Consider the following 18,419-nt stretch of genomic DNA (forward strand, 5'->3'; position numbering starts at 1 on the left):
TAAAATAGCGTTAAATAGCCGCTCCTATTGCCTTTTTCCAGCAGATTATTATAAATCACATTGTGTATAGAGTTCGCAACGTACACAGCAGTTTCATTGTACACGTTGTAAAATTCGGTTCTGCGCTCTTTAGAAACTTGAAACCACCGTAATGTCCGACGACAGAACGATTACCACTCATTTTAACTCTTAAAAGTTGTCCGTGAATGGGTCGTGAGTTCAAAAAGTGAATTGCACACACAGCTTCACTACGTACGTATCTTAAGCACCACCGTTATGCTGCCGCTGTACCACGCAGAAAAGCTAGCTTTACAGTTTGAAAAGTGTTCCGTGACACGATTTAAGGCCCGCAGTGCAGCACGTTTTAAAGCACTGGGATCGCTTAATTTTTTGCAAGCTTTCTACTGAGCTAGACATCCAACCACATTAAAAACAAGATATGCTCACCTTCCCTTGAAACAGAATCGATCAGCCTATTGCACATATCGGGCGGAGGACTTAGTCGTGAATACTTTTACTATACTTTTATCAGGTCATCTGCCTTTCACTACGGCACACAGCGGTAAATTCTAACGTCATCTACGACATCAGGCTATCTGTAATCAACTAAAAAAAGCTAGATTATCCTATGAATCTTTTTAAACAATTTTTCTATTCTCTTACGGAGGCTAGAAAAGGGAAATTTATGCCGTCGATCTAGCATTGCAGCTGCCACCTATCATCGTTGTTTACATTTCTTGCACCGCTCCTCCTCTTCTAGTTTCACTATTCAAACGCAAAGCATTCGCACATATGTTTTCTTTTGTTTATTTGTGAATTTATTCATTTACCGCCAATACAAGCGCTAGCCGAGCTTGCAGCACAGAATCGACAGGATGCGTGGCCGGCAAGGCGAAAAAGCCGCGTCCGAGGTGAGTTTGTTGCTATTTTGTTAAGACGGTAGCACATTAAATTTTATAGTCGCAAGGGGATACGTTTGGAAGTGAGGTGTCTTCTCGGATGACTTTAGTGGCAAAGCATTACGTCGTGCCGATGCATTGTTCATTAGTGTCGTTGATCAAGGTCAGCATACCACACACTTCAGGGGAATCGCGGGAACGGAAACAGTTTATGAATTAACTGCCGTGCCGATGCATTAGTTCTTAATGTAACTGAGAATACAGCACACTTGGAGGTTCGTGGGAATGGAAATCTTGTACTCTGTATGTGTAAGTACTAAAACTTGCGTCGCCATGCAATCTGAGCCGTAGTTCGTTGTGAGAGCTGTACAGCCACACTGGCAAAACACTACCCCTGCGGATGAATACGGAAGAAATGTATGCTAAAGAAAAATGGTCGTCATGAGAGTTCATAGCAGTAGACCTTTGTGAAAGCTGTACAGTAACACTGATATTGGCTAGTTAATAATCCCGGCTGTTACAATGTCTAGCTCATATAAGGGGCGCTCTATGTGGGCGAAACAAGGGCTCAGGTCGCTACAACCGCATGCGAAATAGCTCTGAATGCCTGCCAGTACACTTGTTCGGCGTCTCCGTGCTTGTACTGCGACAGGAGACGTGACGGTAAGTGGGCACGTATATCACAGTGGCCGCTTTCAGCAGAATGCCTGTGAACATTGCAAGGCACAGTGTCAGACAACCGTTCATAATCTTCAGCATAATACTGTAGAAGGCGGCCTTCTGGTTTGTATACATGAAAGCACCAGGAAAGCAAGCTAGATAGACTAAAGACTAGCTGACTTGACAGCTCTGTACAGCCTGTACTGCTTACAGAAAGCAAGTCACACTGGTTATGGGACCTATAGCAGCGGCATGCAAATAGAGGTTTGTATTGCCTATAGTACGTATACATAGCCTTTCTTTGAAAAATATGTTTGGTCACTTTTCACTAACTTTACCTAGTCAGGACATGCATTATCACTTAAACTGCTTGGTTTTCAAATAAAACGAGCATTTTCTGCATAGTAACTTTTACTTACATGAAATATGTGGTGGTGTTGACCTGTAGAAGTGTACAGAATAAAATACATAAAATCTTGAAGCACTTAAGCAGAATTTATAAACAATGCTAAATTTAGGTGGACTGGCAAACTGGACTGTACAACACAGATAATATAGGGCACTGGCAAGACAGTTTCTTGATGGCCTAGTTCCTAGAAGGTATTTAGAACGAAAACAGCGTCAACTGATTGGAAAAGGAAAGGGGACAGACACAGTGCTCACTTATGACTCAAGGTTTTCGTGTGTGTGTGCAGTAATATATACGAGGTGGGTTCAAAAAGAAACCGAACTTTTGAAATAGCATGCCAATCAGCAGAGGGAGCGCGCTGCGGCTACTGAGCGCATGTAGCGGCAGGTTTAGACAACAAACTGCCATTTGCCGCATTTCGCTCTGACCGTTAGTTGGCGAGCTACAGCCGCTGAAGTGAGCACATGAACAAGCTGCTCTTCGGATTGGTGCCAAAGTGACAATGAAGGAATCGGAAGAACAGTGTGTGTGTGTGAAATTCTGCTACAAACTTGGGAAAACTTTCACAGAGACATTTCAGTTGCTTAGCCAAGCATACGGGGAGGACTATATGAGTCGCACACAGTGCTATGATTGGTTCAAGCGTTTTGAAGAGGGAAGAATGTTGGTCGGTGACGATCCCAAGCCTGGACAACCTTCCACATCCACAGATGATGACCACATCGAGAGAGTTCGAACTGTGATTCATGGAAATGGTTGTTTGACTGTTCGAGAAGTCGCTGATGAAGTGGGTATCAGCATAGGATCATGTCATGAAATTTTGAGTGACAAACTTGGGATGCGTAGTGTCAGTGCAAAATTTGTGCCACGTTTGTTGTCTGGTGCACAGAAGCAGACCCATGTTGAAATCAGCCAGGAAATGCTTGCCGCTGCCAATGACGATGAAAACTTTCTTAAGAACATCATAAGAGGCGATGAGACATGGGCTTATGCCTACAATGTTGAAACGAAAGTGCAGTCGTCGCAGTGGGTGGCCAAAGGTTCTCCTCATCCAAAAAAAGCACGCATGAGTCGGTCAAAAATGAAGGTGATGTTGGTTGTGTTTTTTGACTGCAAAGGCATTGCCCATCAGGAATTTGTGCCACATGGTTAGATGGTAAACAAAGAAGTTTGCCAGGGAACCCTAGCATGTTTGAGAGATTCTGTGTGCAGTAAGAGGCCTGAATTGTGGGAAAATCAGGCTTGAATGTTGCATCATGACAATGCCCTGGCTCACATGTCGCTCCTTGTTCGCAGCTACTTAGCGAAACACCACACTCCTTTTGTGCCCCACCCACCATATTCTCCGGACCTAGACCCTTTCCAAATCGTAGAGGAGATCCAGGAGAATGCGAGAACACACCTGCATGCCATTCCAGAAATTGCATTCCAGGAGGCTTTCCAAAAATGGAAGAAAAGATGGGAAGAGTGCATTGCCAGTAGAGGGGACTACTTTGAAGGGGACAGTACTTAAGATGTTGTACCATATGCAGCAAAGCTGTTATAGCAAAAGTTCGGTTTCTTTTTCAACGCACCTCGTATGCACGAAAAGGATGAGGTTCAAGGCAGGTACAAGAACGCACAATGTGAGGTCGAATGTAGAGTTTAATGTCCAAACCACAGCAGTAAGCTGGTAACCTTTAAATGGTAAGCAGAACAGTAATGCTACGGGAACTGTCATGCCCTTCATAATAGTAACAACTGTCGGAATGTTGAAGTGTCTTTTCAATGTCCCATTAATTTCCACTATTCTCATTCTAAATGGGCAAATGCACCTCCATTCATTTACCATAAGACATATCAAGAGATCAACCCCACTAATGCTAGTTCTTTCTAGGTAGCTGGAGCAAAATAGCATTTCGTTCAGTCAGTATTGATGCAAGTTTTCAAACACACCTATCATGAAATAGCTCAGTTGTCCATCTTGAGCAAGACAGTTTTTAGCTGGTATAATGTCAGAATTTGTTTATCATTTACTGGTAGACCTGCTGATGATAATGTAAGCAGAATGCTGCTGAGACCAATGAGAAAGTGTGAAAAAGAAAATAATTATTACATTGTTCCAGCCATCATTCCCTAAGGTGTCCACCCTGCCCCATCGTAAGCAATCACTTCACATCCCAGCATGCATATCTTGTGCATTTCTTTATTTCACTCTTTCTCTATTGTGTAGGACTGGCCATATTAGCTTAAAGCACTAGAAATCAATAACAATGACATCAGCATTGCCGCTGAGGAAAGACTGCAGTTAAAGAAAACAGAACAAAATCATACAAGGAAAGTAAGGAACACACACGAGCACCTATTCACAACTGGAAGTTTATTGGTGAAAAAACAGGTACAACCCAAATTGATAAGGGAAAAAAATGCTCACGGAAAAACTGTACATCTGTAACAGAACCTTGTCGGTGCATAAAGAAAAAAAGACTAAATGTTAACCTCATCACCCAAAGGGTCCCTGAAACTATTTTAGTTGTGTGTTACCTACACGTACACAGTATCTCTTCTCGAATGGTTACTCAAAAAAGCTTCATGTCACCATGCTATATAAAGAGCTGCAAGTGGTTAAAAATTACCCTCTTCTAAAGCCTTTCCTCTCCAATGTCACTTTTATTCTATGTGGCCTTGGCTATGTCCTGCCTCATTGGACACGACATTGTACAGTGACAGTAGTGTTGGCTACTTGCAGTTTACTTGAACCTAGTGTGTCCCTGTGTCACTTAGAGATGCAGCTTTTTTTTTCGTTATTGTGGTGATGATGGCCTCAAAACGAAGTTTACATAGAGCGCTTATGTTTTGTATAGTGTGCAGTCGCGGTAACTTACTCTCTGCACTCACCTGCAGTACAAGAATATAAGTGCAATAGGTACAGTGCAAGTTTCTGCCACCACATGTACCCCTCTGCTGCTTTGCTTTGGTTGCTGTCGTCACTGTGCTATTGTTAAACATTATTGCATTCTTTTTCGCTCTTTGCCTGCACATCTACAGCCTGGCACATCTATAGCAAAGCCCTGCTTTTTTGGAGAAACTCCCTAATTCATACCTTCCCTACCACACACATACAAATGTACTATCGACCCAAAAAGTTAACGAATGAAGGGATCTCACAAAAAGCTGAATATCTCCGCAGCCTCAAAACGAAGCCTGGTATTCCCATTTCCAGCCTCTACTAGTATATGCGAACATTGTGATGTACGGTTTTACTGGCTACTTTTAAAGGCTGTTCGGATATTTAGCGTTTTCTGAGATCCCGTGGTCCGTAAACTTTTTTAGTCGATAGTATGTGTGTAGACAACAGTGGCAGACAATCTGCTATCTCAGGCAAGTCTACCACTGGACTCAAGAAACATCTACATGTCTTACATTAGTGTGTTTACTTCTACAGGTACATCAATTACTATGCCTCCATATCCTACTAAAAATAAGCTTAATGAGGAGGCTTGCTTTGTGTATTCTTAATGATGTCATGTGGGAAGCCAATCCACTTCATGAAAAAAGATCACTTGTTCGTTCTACTAGAGGTGGCTCAAAACCTCGGGAGTGGTGCCTCTGTGACATCTAGCAATGGTGATGTTTAATACCTAATAATTACACAATTGATGCAGAATACCTAAATTTTATTTCATCATTCATCATTAGTACAGAAGGAGGTCCCGAAGTTACAAAAACTGTCAGTGGGACCTATTAGTAGTTTAACAATATAGTAATTAATACATTATGGCAACATAGCAGTGATACACATCAGAATACACGAAGTTAATGAAGCAAGTAATCAAATACAAGGAAAGTGCTTACAAATACAAGCAAATGAAATAGATGCTGCGTATAAATAAATAAAAATGTAGTAATTAGCACGTTATGGAAACATAGGGATGACACATATCAAAGAACACTAGGTTAATGTACGAGATAATTAGAAACAAAAATATGCTTACAATATGCAAAGTACAAGTGAAATATATACTGTGCGACAAAAAACTTCAAATTTCTAAAAATAAGGAAGGAAAAAATAAAGACAATGGGATATGGAGAATAAAAGCGATACATTAGGCAAATACAGAAGCACTGGAAGTGGTAAAATAAATTTGTATATAATATATGTTCAAGTAATGAGTCTGTAGCCAGTAGTGTCGATAGTAAATATTTCTTCATATCTCTCTTGAATGTTAATGTTGTGCGGCAGGCTTTAATATGGGGTGGTTTAATTTAGTGTTTAATCGCCATAAAAGAGCAGTAAACATTGACAATTAGTGTTTATTTGAGGAAGGAAAGAATCGTTGGAGGAATATCTCGTATTGTTAGTGTTGGTAAGAGCAGATATATTAAATGCTGAACCCTTGATCATCACCAGTAGGTGCGCTACTGACGGTGCACTTGCACAAAGCTCAAAATAATTTCAGAGCCCTGGAAACGCAGCTTTTTTTTCCCTACTCGTCAGGTGTTTCACAATCTGCACTGATGGCGTTCTTCTCGAGTATGGCTGGAGTACATATTTGTGCTGTGCAAATGTTCAAAATGTCAAATGTAAATCAAATAGTTGTTGACCATTTGATTTGTATTCAATTTTAGAACACGCAATTAGAAGTGATCAAATCTTCCTTTCTGTCAATAATTACACATACCGGAATCTTTAGGGAGAAAGTCAGGTGCATGTGGTGACCGTTCTCAAAGGGAACTGCAGTTCCTGAGCGGACATATACAGCAGGTACTTTTTTGCTTTGCTTAGTAATTTCTAGTCGCGCAGTAAGGATGCCTCGCCTTTAGGCAGCCAACGGATTTGTTGTCTCAATTGAGGCTGTAAAAATTATCATTTGGACAATGTGAACATGTTCCTGATGTCATCTTGGTGCGGCAGATACTATCACCTTTCAGTCACTCTCATTTACAAACTTATCAGTTGGCCAGAAGCCTGGTTTGACTGGCATTACATGTGTCAAACAATCTAAAAAACATCTCTTCTAAAGCTTTCCGCGGTTTCTTTTCCACCTCTCGAGTTTCAAAACCCGCCATAATGCCTTTGGCATTGTGTGCTGCTAATCCCAAGGGCTCGGAATCAAATCCCGACTGCAGCAGCTGCATTTCCACGGGGAAGAAATGCAAGAACACCTGTTTACCATGCATTGAGTGCACATTGAAGAATTCCAGGTGGTCAAAATTAATCCGGAGTCCCCCACTATGGTGTGTCTCATAATCATGTCGTGGTTTTGCACATAAGACCCCAGACTCACCTCTTGTGTTCCCTGTAAGTAGCATTGGTTACACGCATTTAAGGCCATACTGCTACACTCAAGGCCCATATGTAGTAGAGGTTTTCATATTGATATTTCTGGATAGAATTAAATATGGATATTTGACGAAACCGACCTATTGATTATTGAATAACAAATATGTTCACATTTCAGAGAAGTGTGGAGTATTTTTGAAAAAAGAAAGAAACTTTACATTGCAAGGGTGGACTTTTAACATTGTTGGTACAACATTTTTTAGTGCTTAGCGCAGACAAGACAAGACAGACGAGAGAAGACACACACACAATTGGTACTTTCAACGATTTATTGGAAGTTGGATCACGGGTTTATACATGCAAGCATTTGCTAGCATTCTTGATAAACCTGGCCGGATTGATGTTATATTCCTGTATTGCAGACAGAAAAGCATTTGAGCTTGTTTGACACTCTAAACTAATTGAGAAGCTCGAAATCACAATCTTCTGCCATACTTAATTGCCTGAATCTCTGCATACTTAACTAAGCACAAACAATTCGTCAGCATAAGCGATTGCCCTTCCCATGAAGTGCCAGTTACTTCCAGTGTTCCTCAAAGCAGCATGCTTGGCCTCTTGTCATTTTTAATATATATTAATGATATAGAAGTAGTCAGTCACCCCTTTTAAATAAAGTTGTTTGCTGATGATTGTTTTTTATTTAATGAAATACATTTCTGTGAGCCCAAACTTCTGTTATTTCAATCTCAAAATTGGCCTTCGTCGGATAATTCGAACCTCACTGGTCAGATTCGCCCAAATACAGCTGTGTTATGCGCTGAAGCATATGCAACTTACTGTGGTGAAGCATACCAAGAATGGAAAAGGGCCACTGTCACAGGACATAGCACGTGTTCCTTGATTATACAGGCATGCAGTCTCCTGTCACAGTAGGAGCACCTAGCCACCTAATAAGCATACTGGCAGCCATTCAGAGCTGCTTCTTACCTTTCAGTGGTGATTTGAGTCCTTTTTTCACCTTCCATGCATGTCTCGTATATGAGACCATTAATGAAGCCTAGTACATGTTCTTTAAGTAAATGTGCCATGCACAGAGAAGTGGAAAACAATTGTGTTTTGGGAAAGCTAGCAAAAAGGAAGGCAGTAAGTTGAAAAAACTGCGATAAGCCGAGGAGATGTTAAAAGCCAACAAAAGAGGGTGAATATATCAAACTCTGAAGGCCTGCCCATACACCTATTAGGCGTCTTGGTGCTCATACTGTGACTGGAGACTGCACATGTGCATGTACGTAAATTAGGGAACACGTGCTGTCTTGCAACAATGGCACCTTTCCCTGCTTGGTATGGTTCTATGCATAACATGGCTGTATTGCAGTGAAGCTAACATTAGGAAAAATAGTAAACTGGGCGAGTTGGTAGCTGTTGATCGTTGCAGGTGTAGTGCTAAACTGAAATGCGACCAAAGTTAATTTTAAAGGCAAATACTGCAAAGTGAAGCTATGGCATGTTTCAATGTTTTTTATGCCTTTTGTTTAATTCGACCAGTCTCAATGGTCCCGTCAGGATCGAATTAACGGGCATGCCTCATAATCAGAACTGGTTTTGGCAAGTAAAACCCCAGAAAGATGATCAAATTAATGGAAGTCGACTGTATATATGGCTCATGAGTAGAGCCACACTGTCTAAAACAGGTACAACAAGAAAACACCAAGAAACCTAAATGATCCATTGCAAATGCAGTCAACTTTCATGGCATGCGCAAATAATCTAACTTTCTCACGGACAATGATAGTGATAGTTTGCTGATACATTGGTCAGCGGCCGAGAGGATTTGCCCAGTTTATACTATTAATGTTACACACTTATGCTTATCCCTGTATATAACAGTGGTGTCATTTAGAAGAGGGCGACATGGACATGTATTGCAATGCAAAGCAAGAAAATCGTCACCTGATACACTATATTTCTGTGCTCTCTTAAGTGCTCATTAATGCATCTTCCGGTTTGGGCTATGTAGCATCTACCGCATGACAGTGGAATATGATAGACCACTCCTACAGCGCATCCGACGAACTCATCTTTGCGATTCTACCACAAACCGGCTTTTTTGTCCTTATTGGGTTAGTGGTTTTACACAAGGTGCTTAGCTTATTTGGAGCTGAAAAAACACCCGCACGTTACCTTGGCTTCCTATCTTTTTCAGGCTATGTGATATCTGGTGCATATACGGAATCACAGCGGTTTTCACCTGGTCACAGCTGCTAGCTCTTGCATTTGCACGGAGGCATCGTCTCGAACGTTCCTGTTTCAGCAGCCTTTCTGCCACCGACACCAACACGTGGTTAGGATAACCAGCCTCCTTAAGACTTGCAGCCTGTTGCTGGAAACTGGTTTTCATTAGGACGTTTTTGAAACACGTTAGTTACGAAGGGTGTAAGATTGGGTTTGTTGATAAATTATGCTTCAAAGTCAGGTTAACAGCGCAAAGCCACCAGAAGGGATAGAAGAGAGAACGGAGCGCTGTACTTCCAACTGTTTATTTTCTTTTCAGAAAGCATCGCTATTTATACAGTCACACAATAGCCGACCAACCATACTTAGAACGCCACGACAAAGCCACGCAAAATTCAACATGGTGATAGCCCGAGGTGTCTGATCTCCTTGTCAGTGAGAGCGATAGAGGGGTGCTGATGCAACCATCCTTTAAACATAGAATTTCTCCCACTTTGATTATCTCACGTGTAACACGGTCTCCGTGTTTTGCAACGATAAAAGATTTTTTGAATTTCGGCCTACATCCACATGCGCAGTAGTGGGCAGAAAGCCATCCCTATTAGTTAGTTATGCCCCTCTTCACCAAATTCAAATGGGCTGAATGAAATTGGAGAAGGGGTTTCTTAGCTCATGGACTGTAAGCCCAGCAAGTCCTACTATCAGTAAAGATGAACTGAAAGTCAAGAAACTGAAACGTATTGCACTTCAAAAGTCACTTCAAGAGGTCTCAAATACTCGCAAGAAATCTTAGACATCAGGACATTTTTCTAGAAAACTATTACTAGGGAAATCCAGAAACACTAAAAAATTATTGACACATCTAAAAGCTCGCTGAAAAACTGTTAGTCCCGTGAGGTGGTCATATATGTGCCTATCTAATTGTGCTAAATATAGGTTGCTAAAGACGGGAGCCAGACACAACCCTATGCAAATGCCTTTCTTCTGCAGATTCAGCCTATTGTTCCACTGTGCAAAGGTTGACGACATGTAAAAACACCATAATTCTAAATACCCTTCTACTGAAACAACCTGCTTCCTGTGAAAACCTTACAGCGCCATATTTGTCAATACAATCCTCGACACATTGGATAAGGTCATTGAGCAGGATAGAATAATATAATTCTTTGACCTTAGCTGAGAAGGCCTTGAAGCCCTTTTTGCCGTGAAACCTAACAAAATCAAGGATTCGTCAGAACCTTTTACAAGAAACTGGTCATCAATCTCTTTAACATTCAGCTTTGAAACCAGGTACAGGGCAGCTTGCTTCTGCCAGGTACCCCTTTCGGAAATTATGACCCGAAAAGGAACATCCTCCTTGTGCACTTACTAAAAATTACATCTCTGAGCTTTTCCTTAGTTTATCGAGATTCGACTTTTTGTAAATTTCACTTGGTTTTGCTGCTACTTTCATAAGTGATACATCCTTGCGCTCATTGAACACTGCAGAAATTGCTTGACTGGCTTTTTCCAAGAAACATTTAAAGGAAAAAACTGCAAAACCACCCTCTTTGTCAGCTGGTATGACACACAATGAATTACTCTTCAGGTAAGACTACACATTTCACAGGTAACTTAGAAGGTTGGGGGCTTACATCATAACAGGGCATCTAAACCTTCCGAGTTCATCCTCACACCATCTTCTTGCGGGGCTCTTCTGGACACTTTACTTATGACGGACAGGGAAGTTCCGGTTTAGTCCAGCTTGTAGCTTGGGCAAATTTTGGACCGAGGCCAAGAACTTTGCACACACTGTTGGGAAGGATGAAACCTTCAGAAACGTAGACATCGCTTGTTGCTTTCTGTCAATCCTTGTTCACGTGAGCCCGTAATAGTCTTATTTGAGGTTGTCAAAGGAACTTGGTGACCTGATCAGCTAAGTGCAGGTGCCTCCACAGAAGATTCCTTGCAACGCACAGCTCATACTGATCAAACATCTCCACGCTGAGATAATCTCTGTGGAGACACGCCTGCTGAAGTTGTTTAGCACATACAATCTTCAAAATTCTTTTTCCGTGACCGACATCCGAATGGTGCGAAACCAGTAAACAACGATTTTATATCTTGTGGAAGCTGCTTGTTATGAATACAGAACCTTAGGACACACGTGCTGCTGGCAGCCGTGGCAATGAGGGCAACAGTATGCCCAGAATCCCAAGGAACATATTGAAAAAAGCCTGTTGTACTAGAAATGAAATCGACAAGGGTGGCAATATGGGCTTGTTGGTCGGTCATCATGGAATGGTATCTGGGTAGTGCAGCAAAACACGGACACAATAAAAGAAAGCTAGAACTACCTGTGAGCACATATGTATGCACAAGTGCATGGTTGAATAAACTCACAGGTGTTTAATTTGTTTTCTTCTGTTGCTACTTTTTCTTGCATTTTGATTGCTACATATATTGTAATTCCCGCAAAAAGCATCAGCTGGTAGTCACCACTGTATTTTGCTATGCAATTTGTATTTTGTTATGCAATCTTAGCATCTCAGCGCGCGCCTGAAGGCGAAATTGTTGCCTAGGCAAACTATCGCCGAAGTGGAACGTTTCAGAATACGTCCCCAAGTATGTGCACAAATACTTCACTGAAAAACATTTCAGGCGTATCTTTGCTTTGTTTTTACTAAAATTTCGCAGCAACACAGCATTTCTTTACTCCAAGTTATTTATGAATCACTAGATGTCATTATCTACGTCGTTCATACGTACTTTAGGCAGTGAAAACGGCACACCCACCTGCGAGCTTCTCCGATACCGACGTATCTGTTATAAGGCGATGATATATATATTATTCTGGACAAATCGGGCGAAGCCAACATGCTAAGCATATAATGAACGATGAGTACCAACAAATGGGATCTTGTTTTGAAATCGAACTAGAACTGAAGCAAACGAAAACGCAGGTTAAGATTACGGTAGAGATTACGGTTACGGTAGTACTCATGTAGTGATTTCAATACCACTTTTCATCAGGCCTATAAGAAAGTGGCGGTCAGATGCAGCTGTATACCGATAAAGCATGTAGTTAAATTACAAATATTGCCCTTGCAACGAAGGTCGGCGCAAGCTGGCTGAGAGGGTTTGCTTACCTCCAGAGATGGCGCGTATACAAAGACACACACGCATAGATGCAGGACTTTCTAGAGGCTCCACAAATACTCACAGCATCTATTCAATGACATTGCGTTATGCATAACGGCACACGAAAGCTTCGAGACTCAGCTGCGTTAGTTACGCCAACTTCGAAAAGTAAACAGGAAGCTGCCATGGCACTTTTTGCAGGAAGCAGGTGGCGCTTCGTGCATCAGAAACCGAAACAGAAACTAGCAAAGCCAATCTTTTTTTTTTTTTTTGTAAGCGTTAATCTCGTTCTCAGCGCTCGGAAGTTATTCCATGGTTATTCTATTAGTTTGTTGCAGGGCGTCCGTGTCATTGAAAGATTCAGACCCAGTTTAAATGGTTTAAATTCTTCAAACAGTTTGTATTTTTTGCACCGCCAGTACACAGAAGCGTTTTATAACGATCTTTATTGATAAATCGATATGTGGCCATTGTTTATTGCGTTTTGAAGAGCACTCGTTTCGTCTTTCCACCAAGACGCGTAGGTTCGGCGCTCCGATTTGCATTTAGGGTGACCTTTTTATAGCCTTGCTTTATACATTTACGCGCTGTAGATGCGTTGTGACGCCTTTCAGTAGTTTGCGACGACGCAGAGTATAACAGCGGAGTCCGGCTGTTTACCTTTAACATGATAAATGAAGCAAAACCTCGGTAGTGCATCGTAATTTTTTTCTAAACGCAATGCAGGCACCACTCGTACCGTTAAAGCATGACTGTTAAGAAGCATTTGTAGCAGCTCATTTGTCACTACGTTGGAGCGACAATATTGCTCATCTGCCGCTTTACCTTTCTTTACTGCTCCGTATTTTTGTGTATCCGGATATTTTAATTTTATGCAAACCACCCCTTCCGTGTGAATAAGAAAGGAATTTAAGGAAAGGAAGATGCAACAGTTGCAAGTAAGGTGCAACAGTTGTGTGAAATAAATAGTGCTTTACCAACATCTGTAGTGACCTGGTGATCGTGTGCCTTGGGCGAATTCATTTTGTGTAAAAATGTGTTCCGGCTACTTAAAAAGTAAGCGTGACGTTGTGGCATCAACTGCTATCTCTCTTGTTGAATGAATTTTTGACAATACTGTCACGTGGTGGTGACGTTAAGAACACAGTGGCGATACTGTGAAAGGCAAAACTAGATTTTATTGGGCGAACCTGTGCCCACAAAGCAGGCTACACTTATAGCACAACGAAAGCGGCGAACACAGTCGGCGATCGTCGGAAATCTGATCAGCGGGTCAAGCGCGTCGGCTTTTATACAGAATCGTCGAATGTTCCAGACTAATCGTTGGGACCCGCGTGCCTTCCACAAAGTTCTACACCATTCGCGTCAGGCAAATAAATCAGATAACACAAGGTTCCGCGACAACAGACTGCGGATAGAAGCATCGATAACTTTCCAGAAACTTCGGATACATGCAAGCGCGTCCCGCGCTGTGCGATAAGATTTGTTAGACGGCGAAACGTGGTCGCCCGATAAATATAAGTACACGTGTCAATACCCCCCTCTTAAAAAGCATCGTCCCGATGCTACAAATATAAGAGCGAAACACAAAAGGACACTTAATAAACATAATTAACAAAACAACGAAAAGGAACCAAGTCCAAAGGTCAGTTACGCGAAGTCCCAAAGTTCGTCAACGCTGGTGGTACGGCTTGAGTCGCACAACGTGGACAACTTCAGGTCTTGAGCGGCGTCGCTGTGACAGCGAAATGCCGTCTGGCACGACCTCATAGTCTAGTGCGCCAATACGTCGGATGACCTTGTAGGGTCCGAAATAGCGTCGCAGCAGCTTCTCACTGAGTCCTCGCCGGCGTATCGGGGTCCATACCCAAACACGGTCGCCGGGCTGGTACTCGACGAAGCGTCGTCGGAGGTTGTAGTGTCGGCTGTCGGTCCTCTGCTTGTTCTTGATCCGCAGGCGGGCGAGCTGTCGGGCTTCTTCGGCGCGCTGGAGATAGCTAGCGACATCAAGATTTTCCTCGTCAGTGACGTGCGGCAGCATGGCGTCGAGCGTCGTCGTCGGATTCCTGCCGTAAACCAGCTTAAACGGCGTGATCTGTGTTGTTTCTTGCACCGCCGTGTTGTAAGCGAATGTTACGTACGGCAGGACGGCATCCCAGGTCTTGTGTTCGACGTCGACGTACATTGCTAGCATGTCGGCGAGGGTCTTGTTCAGGCGCTCCGTGAGACCATTCGTCTGCGGATGGTAGGCAGTTGTCCTCCTGTGACTTGTCTGGCTGTACTGCAGAATGGCTTGGGTGAGCTCTGCTGTAAAAGCCGTTCCTCTGTCGGTGATGAGGATTTCTGGGGCACCATGTCGCAGCAGGATGTTCTCGACGAAAAATTTCGCCACTTCGGCTGCGCTGCCTTTCGGTAGAGCTTTAGTTTCAGCAAAGCGGGTGAGATAGTCCGTCGCCACGACGATCCACTTATTCCCGGATGTTGACGTCGGAAACGGCCCCAACAAATCCATCCCAATCTGCTGGAATGGTCGACGAGGAGGTTCGATCGGCTGTAGTAACCCTGCTGGCCTTGTCGGTGGTGTCTTGCGCCGCTGACAGTCTCGGCATGTTTTGACGTAACGGGCGACGTCGGCGGTCAGACGCGGCCAGTAATACCTTTCCTGTATCCTCGACAGCGTCCGGGAGAATCCGAGGTGCCCAGCGGTTGGGTCGTCGTGTAGGGCGTGCAGTACTTCTGGACGCAGCGCTGACGGTACAACAAGAAGGTAGCTGGCGCGGACTGGTGAGAAGTTCTTCTTCACCAGCAGGTTGTTATGTAGCGTGAACGAAGACAACCCACGCTTAAATGCCCTAGGGACAACGTCGGTGTTCCCTTCCAAGTATTCGACGAGGCCTTTTAACTCCGGGTCTGCTCGCTGCTGTTTAGTGAAGTCTTCCGCGCTTATTATTCCAAGGAAGGCGTCGTCGTCCTCGTCGTCTTGCGGCGGGGGATCGATGGGGGCACGTGATAAGCAGTCGGCGTCGGAGTGTTTTCTTCCGGACTTGTATATTACCGTGACGTCATATTCTTGTAGTCTGAGGCTCCACCGGGCCAGCCGTCCTGAAGGGTCCTTTAAGTTAGCTAACCAACACAACGCGTGATGGTCGCTGACGACTTTGAATGGCCTGCCATAGAGGTAAGGGCGGAATTTTGCTGTAGCCCAAATGATAGCGAGGCATTCCTTTTCAGTCGTAGAATAATTGCCTTCCGCTTTTGACAACGACCGGCTAGCGTAAGCTATCACGCGTTCATGACCATCTTTTCTCTGGACTAGCACGGCACCGAGGCCTAGGCTACTGGCGTCAGTGTGGATTTCGGTATCGGCGTGCTCGTCGAAGTGCGCAAGTACGGGCGGCGACTGCATGCGTCGTTTGAGTTCTTGAAATGCGTCGGCCTGCGGCGTTTCCCACTTGAACTCGACGTCACATTTAGTTAGCTGTGTCAGTGGCTCAGCGATACGTGAAAAGTCCTTGACAAAGCGCCTATAGTAGGCACACATGCCAAGGAATCTGCGCACTGCCTTCTTGTCGATTGGCTGCGGGAACTTTGCGATGGCAGCTGTCTTCTGCGGGTCAGGGCGTACTCCAGATTTGCTGATGACGTGGCCTAGGAATAGAAGCTCATCGTAAGCGAAGCGGCACTTTTCCGACTTCAGAGTGAGCCCTGATGACTTGATGGCCTCTAATACCGTCGCAAGCCGCTTAAGGTGATCGTCGAAATTTCCGGCGAAGACAACGACGTCATCCAAGTAAACAAGACACGTCTGCCACTTCAATCCTGCTAACACCGTGTCCATCACGCGCTGGAACGTTGCAGGCGCCGAGCACAGTCCAAATGGCATAACCTTGAATTCATAGAGGCCGTCTGGCGTGATGAAGGCGGTCTTTTCGCGATCCCTTTCGTCGACTTCTATTTGCCAGTAGCCAGACTTGAGGTCCATCGATGAGAAGTATTTAGCATTGCAGAGCCGATCCAATGCGTCGTCTATCCGTGGGAGGGGGTATACGTCTTTCTTCGTGATTTTGTTCAGTCGACGATAATCGACGCAGAAACGTAGGGTTCCGTCCTTTTTCTTCACTAAAACAACCGGAGACGCCCACGGGCTTTTCGACGGCTGGATGATGTCGTCGCGCAGCATTTCATCGACTTGTTGTCGTATAGCTTCGCGTTCTCGCGTCGAAACTCGGTAAGGGCTCTGGCGTAGTGGTCGAGCGCACTCTTCGGTTATTATGCGATGCTTTGCGACTGGTGTTTGTCGAATCCTCGATGACGTCGAAAAGCAGTCTTTGTATCGTCGAAGCAGACTTCTGAGCTGTTGCTGCTTAATCACGGGGAGACTTGGATTTATGTCGAAGTCTGGCTCGGGAACCACGGTCGTCGGGGTAGATGCAACAGAATCCGAGATGACAAAGACATCGCTGGTTTCCTGAATTTCCTCGATGTATGCGATCGCCGTGCCCTTGTTGATGTGCTTGAACTCCTCGCTGAAGTTTGTCAGCAACACTTTCGTGTTTCCTCCGTGCAGTCGAGCGATCCCTCTTGCGACGCAAATTTCACGGTCGAGCAGCAAACGTTGGTCGCCTTCGATGACGCCTTCTACGTCAGTGGGTGTTTCGGTGCCGACCGAAATAACAATGCTGGAGCGAGGCGGGATGCTCACTTGATCTTCGAGCACACTCAAGGCGTGGTGACTACGAGGGCTCTCCGGCGGTATCGCTTGATCTTCCGACAGCGTTATTGACTTCGACTTCAGGTCGATGATTGCGCCGTGTTGGTTCAGGAAGTCCATGCCGAGAATGACGTCTCGTGAACACTGTTGCAGGATAACGAAGGTGGCAGGGTAAGTCCGGTCATGAATGGTAATTCTTGCCGTGCAGATTCCACTCGGCGTGATGAGGTGTCCTCCAGCGGTCCGAATTAACGGGCCTTCCCATGCAGTCTTAACTTTCTTCAATTGGGCTGCGATGGGTCCACTCATGACGGAGTAATCGGCTCCTGTGTCTACTAAGGCGGTAACTGCGTGGCCGTCGAGAAGCACGTCGAGGTCGGTGGTTCTTTGTCTTGCGTTACAGTTAGGCCTCAGCGTCGGATCACGGCTGCGTCGAGTTGACCTGTGGTTGGTACGTGGCGTCGTCAAGTGGTCTTTCGTCGGCGTGTTCTTTCCTGCCAGACTTCGTCGGGACGGCGGTGTGACGTCGTTGTTATGTCGTCGAGGTAGTCTTTTCGGCGTCTTCGTCGGCGGCGGAGGATCTTCGTCAGTTCGACGAACAGCAACCGCACCTCCATCGGTTGCTGCTTTTAGTTTTCCGGATATGGGCTGACGGACCGACCCCGGGCTGGGCCAGTGTATGGTCGGCGCTGTGGCGACAGGTAGCGGCCTGGTGACGGCGAACGGGACGGTCGTCGAGGGCTCCACTGAGTAGCGGCGAGGTAGTCGGCGATGTCACGAGGGCGTTGACCTTCCCGAGGGCGCGGTGCGTCGACGGCGAACCCTCGCAATCCCAGGTCGCGGTATGGGCATCGGCGGTACACATGGCCGGCTTCTCCGCAGTGATAGCAGAGCGGGCGGTGGTCGGGGGCTCGCCAAATGTCCGTCTTCCTCGCGTAGGTACGCTGGGCGACGGGTGGGCGTGCTGGCGGCGGCGGCGGCGGACGACGGAATTGCGTCGTTGCAGGGCCCTGGCGTGGTCGCGGAGGGGGACCTTGACGGCGTGCGACGGCGGCGTATGTCATCGCTTCTGGATGGGGCTGCGGTAATTGTGGTTGCAGCTCGGGAACTCCAAGCGATCGGTGC

At 45.0% G+C, this 18,419-nt stretch overlaps 2 long non-coding RNA genes across 2 annotated transcripts in view; one reads left to right on the forward strand and one right to left on the reverse strand.

The window, feature by feature from the left end:
• The window catches only part of LOC140217443 (uncharacterized), a 64,276-nt gene that overhangs the window by 36,887 nt on the left and 8,970 nt on the right, over positions 1-18,419 (forward strand). The gene's annotated exons all lie outside the window — the stretch shown is intronic.
• LOC126539848 (uncharacterized) lies at positions 5,608-13,576 on the reverse strand. The gene is made up of 2 exons (XR_008614345.2): positions 12,592-13,576; positions 5,608-11,254 (listed from the first exon to the last, which is right to left on the reverse strand). It is a non-coding gene; the product is annotated as an uncharacterized lncRNA (long non-coding RNA).

The sequence above is a fragment of the Dermacentor andersoni genome, chromosome 4, assembly GCF_023375885.2.
Source record: "Dermacentor andersoni chromosome 4, qqDerAnde1_hic_scaffold, whole genome shotgun sequence".
NCBI classification, from domain to species: domain Eukaryota; kingdom Metazoa; phylum Arthropoda; class Arachnida; order Ixodida; family Ixodidae; genus Dermacentor; species Dermacentor andersoni.